Source organism: Hyperolius riggenbachi, chromosome 9 (assembly GCF_040937935.1).
Source record: "Hyperolius riggenbachi isolate aHypRig1 chromosome 9, aHypRig1.pri, whole genome shotgun sequence".
NCBI lineage: Eukaryota > Metazoa > Chordata > Amphibia > Anura > Hyperoliidae > Hyperolius > Hyperolius riggenbachi.
Window position 1 is genome coordinate 143,162,483 of NC_090654.1, and position 18,425 is coordinate 143,180,907.

The window sequence follows — 18,425 nt, forward strand, 5'->3', positions numbered from 1 at the left end:
CCGCACGGTGCCACAGCATCGGATTTTTTCTATTTTTAAGTGCTGAAAGAGGGCCACACTTGTGTAATAATTGTCCACAAAAAGATGGTACCCCTTCTGGAACAAGGGTGACACCAAGTCCCACACAACCTTTCCACTGCTCCCCAGGTAGTCAGGGCATCCGACCGGCTCCAATTTTGAGTCTTTTCCCTCATAGACCCTAAAATAAGATGTATAGCCTGTGGCCCTTTCACAGAGCTTATACAGTTTCACCCCATACCGGGCGCGCTTGTTTGGGATGTACTGTTTGATGCGAAGGCGCCCGGTAAAGCGTATGAGGGACTCGTCTACGCAGATGTCCTGGTCAGGGGTATAAGCATCTGCAAATCTGGATGACAGGTGGTCTATGAGGGGTCGAATTTTGTGGAGCCGGTCAAAAGCAGGGTGGTCACTTCGATGACAGGTTTCGTTGTCATTGAAGTGCAGGAAGAGCAGGATGTTCTCAAATCGTGTCCTGGACATGGCAGCAGAGTACAGGGGAACATGATGTGCTGGGTCCGTAGACCAATAAGACCGCAACACATTCTGCTTTACTAGTCCCGTGTGAAGGAGAAGGCCCAAAAAAAATTTCATTTCGGAAACTTGGACTGGTTTCCACCGAAAAGGCTGGGCAAGGTACTTTTCCGGATTGGCGGTTATATATTGTGTGGCCTTACGGTTGGTCTCTGCCACAATTAAGTCCAAGAGATCCTGGGTGAAGAACAGATAGAAAAAGTCTAGGGCCGATCCTAGATTATCTGTCTCCACCTGGACTCCAGACTGGGCGGTGAAAGGGGGAAGTACGGGTGCGGCGGAATCAGGGGATTGCCAATTTGGGTTTGCCAGCACCTCTGGTAAATTAGGGGTAGTACGGGCCCGTCTTTTTGGTGGCTGCGACTGGGATCTTACTGCACGTGCCACCGAACCAGTTTCAACTTCCATGCTGGTGCTCGCCACTTCACCAGGGTCTACGGAAGTACTGGTGCTAGGTCCAGGAGATGTTGTGCTGCTGGTGCCTGCCCCACCATGAAATCTCAGACCAGCACGAACACCACTCTGCTGCCCTTGAGGCTGATCCTGCGCCACCTGCGGTCCAACAACATGGGGTGTGGTACGCCTGGCTTTAGCCGGGACCTCAACCTCGTCATCACTATCGGTCAGTGAGCCACTGCTCAATTCAGGTTCCAACTCTGACCCGGAAGATTCGTCGAATGAGGCGTCCCAATCGTCCTCATCCGACTGGGCCATGTACCTGAGAACCTCATCATCGGAATACCCCTTTCTTGCCATGGTGGGCTGCTAAATTTAGGGGGTATTCCTCTGAGACTACGCAGAAAAAAGAGCACCTACCTAGCAAAAGGGAGTATTTGAGAGGTAGAAAGCTGTGCTCACTGAGTTTTGATAAAAAAAATAAATCAAAACTGAGGTTTACAGTGCCACAGCTATTGTACAGTGTTTTTTGCAGTGATCAGAAAAAAAATTCTGTCACTGCGGTGGGGCGGGCTGAACGCAAGTGCAGGTGAACGATCAGGCCTGATCGGGCAAACACTGCGTTTTTTTTTGTGGATCCTAGTGACCCTAATAGATCTGACTGCGATCAGTAATGATCACTTACAGATACTATATAGTACCAATGTTGATTAGCGACAGTGATGACGCTAATTAGTGACTGTGGTGCAGTGGGCTGAGCACTAACTGACACTTACAAAGGGGCCTAGCTAACTGGCCTAACTGCTAACACTAGTGATACTAAAAAAGTGACAGTTTTCACTGTTTTTAGATCACTTGGATAGTGACAGGGGGGTGGTGGCGAGTGGGGAATCGGAGGCAATCAGAAACAATCACAGGACAATCAAAGGCAATCACAGGGCAATCGCAGGCCAATCACAGGGCACTCAATTCCCGGGACAATCAAAGTCAATCACAGGGCAATCAAACCAATCACGACACAATCAAAGCCGATCACAGGCCAATCAAAGCAAATCACAGGCCAATCACAGGCCAATCACAGGGCAATCAAACCAATCACGACACAATCAAAGCCGATCACAGGCCAATCACAGGGCAATCACAGGGCAATCACAGGGCAATCAAAGCCGATCACGGGACAATCAAAGCCGATCACGGGACAATCAAAGCCGATCACGGGACAATCAAAGCCGATCACGGGACAATCAAAGACGATCACAGGCCAATCAAAGGGCAATCACGGGACAATCAAAAAAAATCACGGGACAATCAAATACAATTACAGCACAATAAAATTGAATGTCAGCACAATGAAATTGAATGTCAGCACAATCAAATACAATTGCAGCACAATCAAATACAATGCACTGGGAAGGTGATTGGGGGGGGGGGGGGGCTGAGGGCGATCTAAGGGTTTGGGGGGTTGATTAGGTGCCTGCACGGGGCAGACTGGGTCCTGATCTGGTGGGTGGCAGACACAGGGGGTGACGATAGGAGATCAGTGAGGGATTACAGGGGAGAATAGATGTAAACAATGCACTGGGGAGGTTATCAGGAGGGGGGGGTCTGAGGGCAATCTGAGGGTCTGGGTGGGTGATCAGGTGCCCCCAAGGGACAGTTTAGGGTCTGCGCTGATGGGTGGTGGTGACAAGGGGTGATAGACAGGTGATAGATGGGTGATAGACAGGTGATCAGTGGGTAAGACAGCTATATAGCTGTATACAGCATACAGGGGGGTGGTCTGGGAGGGGGGTCTGGGGGGGATCTGAAGGTAGGGGGGGTGATCAGGGGACCCTAGGAGGCAGTTAGGGACCTAACCTAGGGGATAGCGTCCCTAGATAGTGACAGGGAGTGATTGATGGGTTTTTAGGTGGGTGGTGGGGTGCAGATGCTGGTGTGCTGGGGTGGTCAGGGGGGGTTCTGAGGGCTGGGGTGGGCGATCGGGTGGTCTGTGTTGGGCAAAGAGTGTTTGTGTGCACTTAGCTGCAAGGCTGCCGTCCTCTCTGATGGTCGCACGACGAGTGACCATCAGCGGAGGAGGCAGCCAGTATAATACACTTTGTTACAATAACAAAGTGTATTATACTCCTCTGATTGGCCGGATCGCCGCATTTGAAACCCGCCGGCGCTGCTAATTGGCCGGCGGGTTTCCGTGCAGAGTGGGCGGAGCCTATTGCCGGCGGCGATCGCGTCATTGATGACGCGATCGCCGCACAGCCACCGCTGATGCCGCCGATGGGCGTATTGCGGTCGTTTGGGCCCGGTCTTTGCCGCCGCCCATCGGCTGGGGGCGGTCCTCAAGTGGTTAAGTGGAATTGAGGCAGGAGATACAGTGGACTATTAGTGAGCTTGCGCCTTGGCTAGTCCTCATTCCATTATAGCTGGCATTCTCTGCACAGGTTGACATCTTCCTTGACTGGCCCCCTCTATCCTCACTGACCTCCATCATGACTGACCTGCTCTCTATTCTCCCCCTGTCTTGGCTGCCCCTTCTCTCTCCATATTACTAGCTGACCCCCTCTCCACCATATTTGACCCTGTCTCCATCCTGGCTGTTTGTCTTCTGCTACCTACCACTTGCCTGCCTGTCAATTACAGTGTCTGCCTACCACTTATGCTATAGGTATACACCACGCAATGTCCTGTCAGATCGACTGGTTGAACTGATTATTTCTGTCCTGTCCGATCTACTCCCGATTGATAAAGGATCGATTTTGTGCATAAATGATCTGACATTCGATCTGATGGGAAATTGCATGGTGTGTATCTAGCATTACATCTAGCTGTCATCTGCTTATCTATAGAACTTTCGAGGCACTTTAATATTTCTTCCACTTGATATATGCCTGTCATTGGTAATATCCACGTGTTGCTACCTTTGGCCTGTCATTGATATTATCTGCATGTCATTAGAAAGATCTGTCTGTTGTTGACATTATCTGCATCTCACTGGTATCGGACCATCATTTGTAATGTCTGCATGTGATCTGTATCTGACTACCGTATCACTGGTAATATATGTCTCTAGTTGGTATTATTTACATGTCACTGATATCTGACTGCCACTGGTAATATTTACCTGTTGTTGATGTTGTTGTTATTATTGGCATTGATATTATGATTTCGTATTTACAGTTAGATCCATAAATATTTGGACAGACAACTTTTTTCTACTTTTGGTTCTGTACATTACCTCAATGAATTTTAAATGAAACAACTCAGATGCAGTTGAAGTGCTGACTTCCAGCTTTAGTTCAGTGGGGTGAACAAAACAATTGAGGCAACTTAAGCATTCTTTTAACACAATCCCATCATTTCAAGGGCTCAAAAGTAACTACTTCAGGATCACGTTTTTTCCTTAAAGGAGTTGTCAGGAAAATTTTACTAAAATAAACGCTACTTACCGGGGGCTTACTCCAGCCCCAAGCTCCCAGGACCTCCCTCGCTGCAGCTCTGCCCGCAGCCGTTTGCCGGAGCTCCGACTCGATCCACGGCGATGATGTCAGAGCGACCTGGAGGTCGCTTTGTACTGCGCCTGCGTGATCGGCGCTGTCAATCACCGCCACTTGGGCCAGTGCGGACTGCGTAGGTGCAGAACTACTGCGCCTGTGCAGTCCGCACCGTCCCACGTGACGGTGATTGACAGCACCGATGGCGCAGTACAGAGCGACCTCCAGGTCGCTCTGACGTCATCACCGGGGACCGGGTCGGAGCTCCGGCAAACAGCTGTGGGCAGAGCTGCGGCGAGGAAGGTCCTGGGAGCTTGGGGCTGGAGGAAGCCCCCGGTAAGTAGTGTTTATTTTAGTAAAATTTCCCTGACAACTCCTAAAAACCAAAACAAATTTCACATTTCGGCGCTCCTTACATTCATTCAGCAATAACTGTATTGTTACTTATCACGCTGAAATGATCTATATATTGTTTTTTTTGTCCAAAAATTAGGATTTCTTTGGGTGGTACTTTTTGCTATGAATTATTTTATTTTATGTGCATTGTAAAGGGAATAATAAGAAGAAAAAAGAATCATTATTTCTCAGTTTTCAGCCATTATAGTTTTAAAATAAAACTTGCTTCGATACATAAAACCCACACATCTTTTTTTGCCCATTTGTCCCGGTTATTATTGTCCCTAGTACAATGTTTGATGATGATATATTATCTGGAAATAAAGGAGCATTTTGTCCGTTTAGGGATTTTTAATATTATTTCACTTACTAGAAGACTTTTTTTTTTTTTTTTTTTTTTTGCAAAATTAACAGTAATATACTCTAATGAATTTTTTGTATTTTATTTCTGTAACTATGTGGCAGGGCTGGAAGGGGTTAAAAACAAAACAAAAAAACCTAATAATACATTTTCTAAGTAAGAGTATAGTGGAATAATTAGGTGTATTTTTACTTTTTGACCACAAGATGGTGCTACTGAGACCATGTTTCTATTAATAAAACATAGAAGAACATAGAAGTGTCAGGTCTGTGAGCTCCTGTGAGGTTATCAAGCTCTCGGGAAGACACAGGAACGGTTATCGGGATTGAGAAATGGATGATTCTCATATCCCCATCACAGATGGAGGGGGCTGTGACGGTGGAGCGAAAGAAAACGGCGTGGGGATTGTGAATTCGGCGGTAAGGTAGCAGTACACATATCTACCCCCCTGATCGGCACGTGAAGTTTATAGGGGCGTAGATATGCGTACCAAGGATCCTAAAGTGGGTAATTGAACAATTGACTCAAAGGCTATTTAATGGGCAGATGTGGGAAAGTCCGTTGTAATATATAGCCACGCACACACAGACATTCACATACAGAAATTCACAGGCAGCGGGGGGGGGGTGTATGAGCTACATCCTGCCTGTGTTCCTGCCCTCCCTATATACTGCATGTGAAAATAACTACAGAGGTGATAACTTAAAGAGAATCTGAAGCGAGAATAAATTTCGCTTCAGACTTCATAGATAGCAGGGGCATGTGTGCCCCTGCTAAAACGCCCCCATCCCGCGGCTTAACGGGGCTCCCTGATCCCCCAAATCCCCTCCGTGCAGCGGGGGAGCGCTTCCGCATTGGGGCAGGGCCAACCGCCGCAGCCCTGCCTCCCGCGCGTCTATCAGACGCGTACCTCCGCCTCTCCCCCGCCCCTCTCAGTCGTCCTTCACTAAGAGGGGCGGGGGAGAGGCGGCGAAGCGTGTCTGATAGACGCGTTGAGAGGCAGGGCTGCAGCCGTTAGCCCTGCCTCCAGGAAGAACAAAATTTACGACCAAGTTGGTCGTTGATTTTGCGGGGGGGGGGGGGGGGGGGGGGGTTTGGGGTGAAGGGACCCCCGTTTAGCCGCGGGATAGCGGCGTTTTAGCAGGGGCACGCATGCCCCTGCTAACTATGAGCTCTGAAGCGAGATTTATTCTCGCTTCGAGTCTCTTTAAGGACAGAAATGATAAGATAACTTTTTCTCACTGCGAAAATTAATACCTTAACCACTTGAGGACCCACCCTTTACCCCCCCCCTTAAGGACCAGCGCTGATTTGTGTGATCTGTGCTGGATGGGCTCTGCAGCCCCCAGCACAGATCAGCTGGCATGCAGAGCGATCAGATCGCCCCCCTTTTTTCCCCCCTATGGGGATGATGTGCAGGGGGGGTCTGATCGCTCCTGCTGGTGGCATGTTGCAGGGGGGGGGCACCTCAAAGCCACCTCCGCGGCGACATTCCCCCCCTCCCTCTCCTACCAGTCCCCCCGGTGATCGGGGCTGCACAGGACGCTATCCGTCCTGTGCAGCCTGTGACAGGACACTGTCACATGGCGGCGATCCCCGGCCGCTGATTGGCCCGGGATCGCCGATCTGCCTTACGGCGCTGCTGCACAGCAGCGCCGTACAATGTAAACAAAGGAGACCAATGTCTCCTGCATTTACATTTAGTCTGCGAGCCGCGATCAGCGGCTTGCAGGCTATTCACGGAGACCCGCTCCGTGATCTAACAGGAAACGGCCGCTCGCACGAGCGTCCTTTCCTGATCAATTAGGGAGGCACCTGGCGACGCAGATCTGCGTCGCTGGTCCTCCAGCTACCACTTTGCCGCCGCACGGTATGAGTGTGCGGTCGGCAAGTGGTTAATAAGGCAAACTTCTTTAGTGAACTAACACTTAAAATATTGGTCGATGTGTGGTGGTAAGTTTTCTCTTGACTTATAACTAGCATGCAGCATAGTATGGGTGGCACTAGAAAGCTATAGAACGAAGGACCACCATCAGAAATTTTTGGGCCCCATACTGGGTAAACCTACTGGGCCTACCCTCAGCCCCCACATAGCAAATCACAATCTTTGAAATCCTGAACACACTAATGTCCATGTGTCCGCTTTTCATGCACTCCCATGAGTGGGAGTTCTGCTTATGCTCAGTTCACGAAGACTGCAACTGCGCTTGCGCAGAACGATCACAGCAGGAGCATGATGGAGGAGGTGCGTGGCCCGGAACAGTGCATGTGCATTGCCTCGCAACCCAGTTTGACCCTACAGACTTCACAGGAGCATAATGGATTGGACTGGAAGGGTGTAGAAAGAGTTGACGGACTACAGGTGGCTGGAAGAGCACCAGGTAAGTAAAAGTCCTTTTCTCCCATTCGTCTAAGGCTTACTTTAATCACGAACTGACGTATCTCCTGGATTAGCCTCCCGTCACCTCTAACCACATTCGTTGGCAGCCATAAGAACAAAGACTGCAGCCGGTGCCCGTTTGTGGCACTGTTCGCCGGGCCCTAGATTCACTCAGGCCCCATACAGCATTCCCCTGTGATGGCCTGAAGGCTGCCCTGAGCACACTATAATTACACTATGAAGAGAATGGAAAGCAAGGACAGAGTTTGGAAGTTACTGGGAAACTGCAGTACTACTGGGGGCTCCAAAACTTTTACATGCCATATTTGCCACATGTAGCCCTGCCTACTTATGTCACACCCACTCCTCCTTCATCCTTCAAGGGACTCTTGGCTGTCTTTTCTCCTTAAATCAGGTTGTTCCAGTCCTTGCTTGATGTAGTTTGTACTGTAGGTAAAGCTCTAAATATGTACATGTGAAACTCAAAAAAAGAATATTATGCAAAAGTCAGTTATATCAGTAATTTAACGTAAATGGGACCTAAATCGACCTGAAAAAAATGAGTTTAACTTACCTGGGGCATCTACCAGCCCTCTGCAGCTGCCCTGTGCCTGCTCCGTCACTGAACGATCCTCCGGTCACCTGTTCTGTCATCTTTCTATTACCTACTGTAAGTGACAGCAACAGGGGAGAGAAGTAATTTATAGTACATTTTACTCTGGTAGAAATGTACTTTTTTATGTGTTTTTATGTATTTAAAGTTTTACAAATGTTTGCAATAGTGGTCCTTTAAGATCCCAGATGACTCCCGCACAAAGTGCCAGGATTGTTTGAAATTGCTGAGCTTTCCCCAGTCCATCTGCCAGTGAGTACGAGCGATTATTCATATTACGTCTCCTCTCTACATATGCCTTTGGTGGTACCTCAGGGCTTTGTCTTTTATGTTCTTAATTATTCTCAAAAATAAACCAAGACATTTGAAAGTGAGAAGTTAAAAAATAGAAGATAGATCAAGAAATTTGAGAAAGATTTTCTCAAAAACTTGCTAACAAGTTCTTGCTAACATAGCAAATAACAGATTTGGTGATTCTAGCATGTATTTGGGCTTTCCTATTTAACTGCAAATATCGACACCCTTTGACTTCAATGCAATTTGCCGAATTTGTACAGTTGAATCACCTGTTTTTAGGGTTGACAGTGTCCGAATTTGAACATCCATATTCAGGTAGAATCTAGCGATGACCCAAATACAAAAAACACTAATCACTAAACAGTTGTCACTGTAGCTTATATTGTATATGTCTGTGTTTGTATGTACCTTTGTCTGTTGACTTTGTACAGCGCCACATAAGATTATGGTTAAATAAATAATCATTAATAAATCATAACAATAATTTATTGAAAACATACTTACAGTACTACTGGTGTATGTGTGTGATTGCAATTGCACAACCACTGTTTAACTAACCAATTCTTGCTATGGTCTGCTATGACTCATGCAAAAGTAGAACATTTTTGCAGTCTGATAATCAGTGTTGTTAAATGAGGCTTATTAAATTGAGATTATACAGTGTTTTAGCAGCTTGCGGGAACCATAACAATATTGTACAGACGTGATCGGAAAAGCGATCTGAAAACTATCCGAAATCAGATGGAACCTGTCGGAAATTATCGATTGAACCCTTCGATCTGATAGGAAATTGCATGGTGTGTCCCAGGCAGATGCCCAGGCTAATTACCCATTTATGTTGACTTGATGTCAGGCTACAGTTTGCCATTCAGAAAACTGCTTGACAGCAAAATACCATTTTACAGAAAGATAGAGTAAATATATGTACTGTGCACCAATTTATTTTTTCTGCCCATGTTGCAGGCTTATAAACGACACCATTAAACTTGTAACACAGCCTATTTAGCTCCTATAAACTCTGTTTATATTAAAAGAAATTCATCAGAGGAAGCAGGATTACTTTCCCTGGCTAAGTACAACAAACCATTATCTTTTAATTTCTATGGAAAGAGCCTAGTTTGCTGAAAATCCTTGATTAAAATTCTTCAGGTGTAAAAAAATAAGGCTCTGTTCTTGCGCACAGACACCAGAGGCTATAGGTTTGAGAGTCCTGGCATGATTTTGATATGTCAGATGTATTTTTGCTTGTGGCTGTAACAAAAGAGAGGTTTCATGGAGCCATTCTCAAAGTGCCTTGTGAGTTTAGGATATACATGTTGCTGAAAAGTGACAACTGGAACTCAGACTATGTCCCAACCTCCATATGGACAGAGCTGTTTCTGACCTATATCTTTGATAGACTGAGAGGACACTAGTAAGCTGGAATGTACTGCAGGGCCACTGGAAACCTGGAATACAGGTTTCTCTATAAAGCTAGGATATAGTTTTGCAGTAACAGGAACGCTGGAATATTGTACAGGACACCTATAGGTAAAGGGTAGCACTCCACAACACAGTTATAAAATAGATGCAAATTTCACCGGTAGATGGGGGATACGCAGACTCCGCAAGAACACATATATTCTCCAGTAACAATTCAGATCCAAAAAGAAGCCACAATCAAAATCCTCATATCCTGCTTGCCTCCAAGTAAAAGATATAAGATCACCCTGTAAAATAAACTTTATATAGCACAGTACTGTATGTCTGAACCACCCAGTGATTCACTCCAGAAAAAGGGACTACAGTGAGAGACCTCCACCAGAAACACTGTGCCCAGATTGAAGTGCTGATACGCTAAGATACAAGAAGGGATCCGGTGAGTGTGACCCACTAAGGGGATGTAACTTCCCCCAAAGTTCAGTGTTTCTGGTGGAGGTCTCTCACTGTAGTCCCTTTTTCTGGAGTGAATCACTGGGTGGTTCAGACATACTGTACTGTGCTATATAAAGTTTATTTTACAGGGTGATCTTATATCTTTCACTTGGAGGCAAGCAGGATATGAGGATTTTGATCGCGGCTTCTTTTTGGATCTGGATTGTACAGGAAACACTGGAACACAGGACACTGGTATGATAGAATATAACATGTAACACTGGGATGATAGAATCGACAGACGACACTGAAAAACTGGGATACACTACAACAGACACCAGAAAGCTGGGATATACAGTAAGTGACAATTGAAAGTTGGAATACACAGCAACACACACTGGGAATGCAATATACTACATGGACACTGGATAAGTAGAATTCAATACAGAGGGTAGTGGAATACACGTCATGGGACGCTAGAAAGCTAAACACACTAAAGGGTCACTGAAAAGATGGCATATACCACAGGGGACACTGGAATGTTGGAATGTACTACAGGGACACTGACCTGCTGGGATATACTATGCCGTGATGGAATGAAGTGCAGGGGCAAAAGGAAGCTGTAGTATACTACAGTTGGAACTGTAAAGATGTAATTATACTACAGGGACAATTATAAAAATGAAATATACTGTACAGACACTGTGAAGTCCAGGGACACTGGAAAGCAGAATTACTCTGTAGAGGACACTGAAAATCTAGAATATACTACAGCAGACACTGGAAAGTTGGGATACACTAAGGCGGATACAAGAAAGCTGGAATATACTATAGGAACTCTGGAATGCACTACAGAGGACACTGCAAAGCTGGAATGTACACTAAGGGAGACACGGTATGTTGAAATGTGGGATTGGTACTGGAATACTGGGGACAAACTATATGGGACACATTGTACACACGCTGCCAGGCAATTCTTCCCCAGTGCAGACCTACTTTACACACACACGTTACACAGGCAGTTAAACACATACACACTGCATACAGGCACACACTGTATCCAGACACAGGGCCGGTTCAAGTAACAATTGGGCCCTAGGGCAAAATTAGCCTGAGGGGCCCCAAAAGACACCCCCTGACCAAAAAGCGTCATTAGAGGCCCTTTGTTGCAGCGAAATTTCCCTCCTGGGCCCCTGAGCTGGCTGCTGACCCTCCCCCAATCACCTCCCAACTTAACAGACTCTGCAGAAGTCCTGGGGAGCAACAGTTAAGATGGGGAGGGACCCCTTGGGGGCCCCTACAGGCTCTGGGGCCCTGGGGCGATTGCCCATTTTTTCCTATGGTAGCTCCGGCCCTGTCCAGACACACACACACAATTCCCAACTGTCCCTTTTTTTGAGGTACAGTCCCTCTTTTGGAACCAAATCCCTGTTTCTCTCGTGTCCCTCTTAGGTCTGAGGTTTTACAGTATATGTTTGTTTTTTTTATAAAAATGTATTTTTGTGACTTATTGTTTAGTTTTAGTGGTTAGCACTCTAGCCTTCTAGTGCTGGGTCCCTGGTTCGAATCCTGTCTGCACAGAGTTTAAATGTTCTATCCGTTTCTGTGTGGGATTACGCCGGGTACTCCGAAGCCCCAAAAACATACAGATAAGATACTGGTAATTTTCTTCCCCTTATATTGGCCCCTGTACAATACATACACTACACCATACATATATAGACATATGACTATGGCAGGGATTAGATTGTGAGCCCCCTCTGAGGGACAGATAAGTGAAAATATACTCTGTATAGTGCTGTGGAAGATTAATACATAATAATAATAATAATAATAATAATAATTGTAAATGCTAATATGAAGGGAAAGTATTGATATAAGAAGGAATAATTAGTGTGGTTTGAACTGTAAAGGTATATTGTTTGCATGTGCTTTGTAGTACGCATGACTGGGGGTACAAAGAAGGCATATCTCAAGGTGTTGCAGGAGGTACATATAATAAGGACACCGGCTAAAAATGATGTCAGATATAAATTATATTTAAGTTAGCATTTAGTAAAATGGATGCCATGATATAATATAAAATATCATTTATAATACTGATATTCTACTGTTCCCCACTGTAACCTCTAGTTTTACGTTTACTAAGATTAGGATCAGTAAGGTTGCATTCACAGTGCCACATTGCACGGCAATGCTAATCCTGTGGGCTGTTCACAGTGCAACGTTAAAGTCGCGTTGAAAAATGTTGTGTTGTGGTAACTCACTGCTTGCAGTGCATTACCTCTCAACGCAGACACATTGTGACTTTAACCTCACATTAAAATGCAACGTCCCACTGTGAATGCGACCTAAAAGTGATAAAATATTGTTTAATATACCGATATTGTACTACTTCATTCATATAGAAAAATATCTTTAATCCTTACCAATTTTTTACTATATCCGAACCTCTCTCTGCTCTCACACAGATCCCTCCCCGGTGGTGCCTAGCCCTAAAACACCCCCTGGTGGTGCCTAACCCTAAGACGCCCCTGGTGGTACCTAACCCTAAGACCCCCTTGATTGTGCCTAACCTTAACTCCCCCCTGTAGGGTGCCTAATCTTAATCCCCCATTGTGTTTGTGTAAAATGAATATAAACTTTTTTTTATGTATAAGTTTTTAAAGAGAATCTGTATTGTTAAAATCGCACAAAAGTAAACATACCAGTGCGTTAGGGGACATCTCCTATTACCCTCTGTCACAATTTCACCGCTCCCCGCCGCATTAAAAGTAGTCATAAACTGTTTTAAAAAGTTTGTTTATAAACAAACAAAATGGCCACCAAAACAGGAAGTAGGTTGATGTACAGCATGTCCACACATAGAAAATACATCCATACACAAGCAGGCTGTATACAGCCTTACTTCTGAATCTCAAGAGATCACTTGTGTGTGTTTACCTTCTGTCCCCAGCTTCTCTCATGCACTGAACATTACAGGCTTCCTGCAGACAGCTCTGCCTATGTCGTTAATTCCTTAGTATGTGACAGACCAGCTCCTTTCACAGCCTCCAGAGGAGGATTTTTATCCAGCTCTCTTCTATCACTGATAAGATAGCAGAGAAGCTGCTAGCTTATGTAAATAAAACACACACTGGAGTGTGCATAGAGGAACAGTTCAACACTGAAGAACTTGGCAGCCTTCCAGACACAGGCCGACAAGTCTGACAGGGGAAAGATACATTGATTTATTACAGAGATGGTTATAGTAGAAAGAGCTGCAGCAAGCCAGATCACATTAGAATAGGTTTAGGAACTTGTAGGATGGTAGAAAAAACGTTGTAATTTTTGTTACAGAGTCACTTTAAGTAAATTTGTTAAAAAACAATATTTTTTAACATTGGTGAAAATAGTGGAAGCTGCTTGTTGTAGTGCAAAAAGTTGAAATGTGAACAAAAGTATAGGGAACAGTTTTAGAAACAATTATACTCTTTAAAAGTGATTTAACATATGGGTTATGGTAATCAATACATTTGATATGGACATGAAAGTTAAAGATAACAAGCAATATATTAATTTCATATGTTTACAAACGATTTTACAAACAAAATAATTTTTTAAAATCAACGCCACACCCTTCTTTTACAGTTATCGCCAAACGAAAACAGTTTAAAGTTGATGTCTGAGGGTCCCTTTTTTAATAGGAGCCTTTATTACATGAAGCGGTTGCAGGGGGTGTGTCCTAAAGATGCCCCTCTTTCTTATCTAAAAACATAGGGAGGCATTCCCACTGTACACAGACATTTGCAAGCTGGCGTGCTTCAAATGCATTTCATGTGTGTGAAAGATGTACTGTTGATGTTATTTGTTCAAAACATAAAATTATTATTTTGCCTTTTTTGTTATGGTTTAGATTTTATGTATCAAATGCCACAGTATATTATCAAAACGTATCATGCGCGGTAAAATAATTGTGATACTATTTTTCTTTATTTTAGGTTTCACGTTGTCACTGAACATCAAATACCAGATCTGCCAACTATACATATCACTAAGGTAATAATATTTACTTTATTACTTTTGCTGTAAAGGGATTTCATTCAAGCTTAGATGTCTATCCCTTTTTAATGATTATAGGATGTTCTTGTGCAGCACTGGAAACTCAGCTAGGACTCTAATATGCATGAAGTTTGTATTTTCTCCCTTGTTTGCATGGGTTTTCTTAAGACCCCTTCCAAATCCCGCAAAAACATACTAAAAGGCTAACTGACTTTCCCCCTAATCTGTGCCTATGGAAGGGGCATTAGATTATAACTATGGTAAGTGCATTACACTGTGAGCTCTTTTAAGGGGTGGTTTGTGACAGTAATTGTTTAATACACAGTACAGTACTTTGTAATAAGTGTGCAGAATGTGCAGAGTGCTGTAGAAGTGCATAATACTGTAACAATTATAATTATATAGATCTCTGGGAGCTTCCAGGTTAAATAGATAAACAGTAAATGGAACCTGGGATGTTTACAGATTATTTGTTTAATTTGAAAATGTGAGCATGCAAACTTCTAAGCAGGCATGGGGAGAAAGACTAATACTTATTTTCTCCATTACAGTGGAAATTCTGACCGATCACCTTATATCTCGATCTGATGATTAGGGATGAGTGAGAAAGATTTTGCACCTTGGCTGCTGCCTCCCTTCTGATGCGTGCCACGCTGCTATTCCTGCATCAGAAAGGAGGTGGAACCCCCAGCACCCTCTGCGGCTGTTTCGCTTTTTATGAAATCCTTCTCACTCATCATCTCTATTGATGATGCCTAACCATGGTGAAGGCTTATGATTATTTTTTGAAGGGGTTAGGATTAGGCAGGTCAATGAGAATTGGTTAGCGTTAAGTGAATCACAGGGGAGTAAAACCTAAAAAGTTGAAAAAAACCCAGCTTTCAAGGTGAACACAATAAACTATAACAATGAATGTAAGTAAAAATCCTGCCCTGGTGCTATGCCACATGATCAGATGAGAAGGCCCTGGAAACAGAAGTTGAATGCTTAGCCATTTCCACACAGTTATCCATCTATATGCATGTGGGCAGTGGACACTGGCTGCAACTAATAAAATAGCGTATACAGGGGCGTAACAATAGCCCCTGCAGGTGATGCAGGTGTAGGGGGACCAAGGGGGGTGAAGCCTGGCGGGGGGCCCGCCCAGGGCCATTTTTAGTGGCAATAGGTGAGGCGCAGCACAGGAGAGGGTGCAGTGGGCACACAATGGTGGGGATGGGGCCCCTACTCCCCCTCCCTTACCTTGGGCCCCCCTTCAGTGCTCCCAGCTTCCCGCTCCAGGAATGAGGGGCCCCATCCAAAGTTTTGCAGGGGGGCCCAGTGATTTCTAGTTATACCCATGAGCGTATACACAATATATTGCAGTTATACTGTATGCAGGGTGCAGTTCAGACCCTTATTTGTTTTGGTGAAGGAGATTGTGTTATTTAAACAGCGCCATACTGTAAACATTAAACTCCTTTCAGAAACAGAAATACATAGTTTAGGTAGAGTTGCCCTAACGACTGCCTAACGCCGATAGGCGTCGGCAGGTCGTTAGTGGTTTCTCATGGAAACAGGAAACGAGCGGCCGTTCCATGTCAGTTAACGGAGGCTGTCTCCGTGAACAGTCTGTGAGCCGCCAATCGCGGCTCGCAGGCTAAATGTAAACACGCGGGGAAGAAATCCCCGCTGTTTACATCATACGGCGCTGCTGCGCAGAAGCGCCGTAAAGGAGATCGGCGATCCCCGGCCTCTGATTGGCCGGGGATCGCCGGCATTTGATAGGCTGAAGCCTATCCTAAGCAGCGCAGAACGGATTTCCATCCTGCGCAGCCCAGAGGGAGAGGGAGGGAGAGGAAGAGAGGGCGGAAAACGCTGTGGAGGGGGGCTTTGAGGAGCCCCCCCGCAACACAAACATAGCCAGCGGCGATCAGACCCCCCCCAGCAGGACATCCCCCTAGTGGGAAAAAAAAAGGGGGGGGGGGGGGGGAGTATGATCGCCCTGGTTGAAACCTGATCTGTGTTGTGGGCTGGGAGAGCCCACGCAGCACAGATCAGAGCAGAATAGCCTGGTCCTTAAGGCAGGGAACACACTACATGCGTTTCTGCGCGTTTTGCCGCGAACGGCAAAACGCGCACGATTTTAGAGGCTATTGAAAATAATAGCCTAGCTCGGGAAACGCTGCGCCGCATGCGTTTGTGCGCGTTTGCGTTCGCGGTTTTTTCCGCGTTTTGTAGCCGCACAGTTTTCTGCTTTTTTCCGCACATTGCATGACACTACATGCCATGCAAACGCAGAAACGCACGCGGAAAAACGCACGCGTTAGACGCGACCGCAAAACCCGACGGAAACCTGGGAAACGCAGGGGAAAACGGCCCTGCAAGTGTGTTCCCTGCCTAAGTGATTAAGTCCATGCTTGTATGCATGGGTTTAGGAAAGTCAGACAGGGAAACTCTTTGATTTTACCACAAATCGCGCAGAGGTGCCCTGTTACATTTAATGCATAACAAATACACTACATTGTGTGTATTGTGTTTGGTATTTGTGTCTATGACTGCTGTAGAACACAGCCATGTTTTCCTGGAAGCTGCAGCTGAATATAGGTCTTGAGCAACGAGGACATTGTCTGTTAAACACACACAATGGACTTTCCGTAGCACCAGACTACTGTAACAACACATCATTTTAAAGAATAAATGAGCTTATAAATCAACTAAAAGAACCTCAAATTGCCTTTGGATCAATAATTTATCTGAAATGCGTTACTGATTTCGCCACTCCCTCGCCTCACACCCTCACAGTTGCCTGTTATTTACATGTACTGCCCCTTTATCGGCAGTTTGTACGTTACAGCTTAGTACACACGCTAGAGGCAGGCTAGTTGGGGTTGGCTGCCTGGCAAATAGACTTGGCCAAGTATAGGTTGAGGGCATTGTTTTCCTCCTCTCCTCCCCATGACCCACACACACACGCACACACTTGTATGCCGCACTGCCTCGGCGAGGGAGTCCCGATCCTGGCCTGGCAACAGTCCTTGTACCTGTGTATGAGACTTCACATCACCTCTGCATTGGCTTCTGTCTTTAATACGAGAACCCATTGGTGTGTTGGCATAGAAAGAAGTGATAACAGAACAGTAATCAGACCTGATTTATTTATAACAGATCACAGATACATAAGTGATGCTGGTATTTACAAAATGGAAAGTCCTGAAGGGGAACCAGGGGGCAGTTAAGGGGTAGGGAGAGGGCAACAGGGGGAATAGAACAAGCAGTTTGCTTATGAAATACGGTAATATCATTAATGTTTGAACTGGCCTTTAAGAAATGCTAGTTGTGATTATTCTGCCATTTGTCTCTGCTGGTTTAATCTGAGATCAACAGTAAGGGTGAAAATCAGAAGACGAAAAAAACATTTTGGGAAAGCAGAGGGTGGGGGCAGGAAACCTTTCCCTGTCTTGTAAGAGAAGTATGGGTCAGCGAGTGCATATTAGAAGTGTCGGAGCATGTGATGAATTAATCTGTATGATCCTAATAGGTTCTAAACTCTAGTTTCAGCAGAAGGTGATAAGCAAGTTTCCCAGCAGTGGTGATTCTGTGACTAATCTGCAGCTACTGTAAAAACAGTCACTTTAAAGTGAACCTGTTATGAGAAAAAATGAGGTGTGGCCATTGCTAGCTTCATGTCATGCTCATCTCATGGCTTTACTTATTAAGATTGTACAAGGTCAGTAGCTCCCTTCACCCAGCCAAAAAACATTTGGTGATTTTTGTGGTCATTATGTGGCCTTGTATCTCCAAGTTAGCAGGGACCGAATTCTTCACATGTCATCTCCTGCGTCATCAGTAGTGGAGTCCAAAGAGTTAATAAATGGCATTTCAGGGACTGCCACCATGTAAAACCGTAAGAAAAATGAAGGTCGTTTCAGGCGTCTCTGTCATAAAAAAAGGGACAGATTGTACCTGCACTATCCCCCATTCCCCCCCCCCCCCCAAAAAAAAAATTGCACCTTTCCCTGTATCACAAAAATTCCCCTTGACCCCAAAAATTGCATGCAAAATCGG

The 18,425-nt window shown here is 45.3% G+C and overlaps 1 protein-coding gene across 6 annotated transcripts in view; it reads left to right on the forward strand.

Moving 5' to 3' along the window:
* The window catches only part of SEMA6C (semaphorin 6C), a 464,232-nt gene that overhangs the window by 119,018 nt on the left and 326,789 nt on the right, over positions 1-18,425 (forward strand). For all 6 annotated transcript variants that reach the window (XM_068253590.1, XM_068253592.1, XM_068253589.1 and 3 more), the window contains exon 2: positions 14,318-14,375. The gene's annotated coding sequence lies outside the window, so the exon portion shown is untranslated. The remainder of the gene's footprint in view (positions 1-14,317; positions 14,376-18,425) is intronic.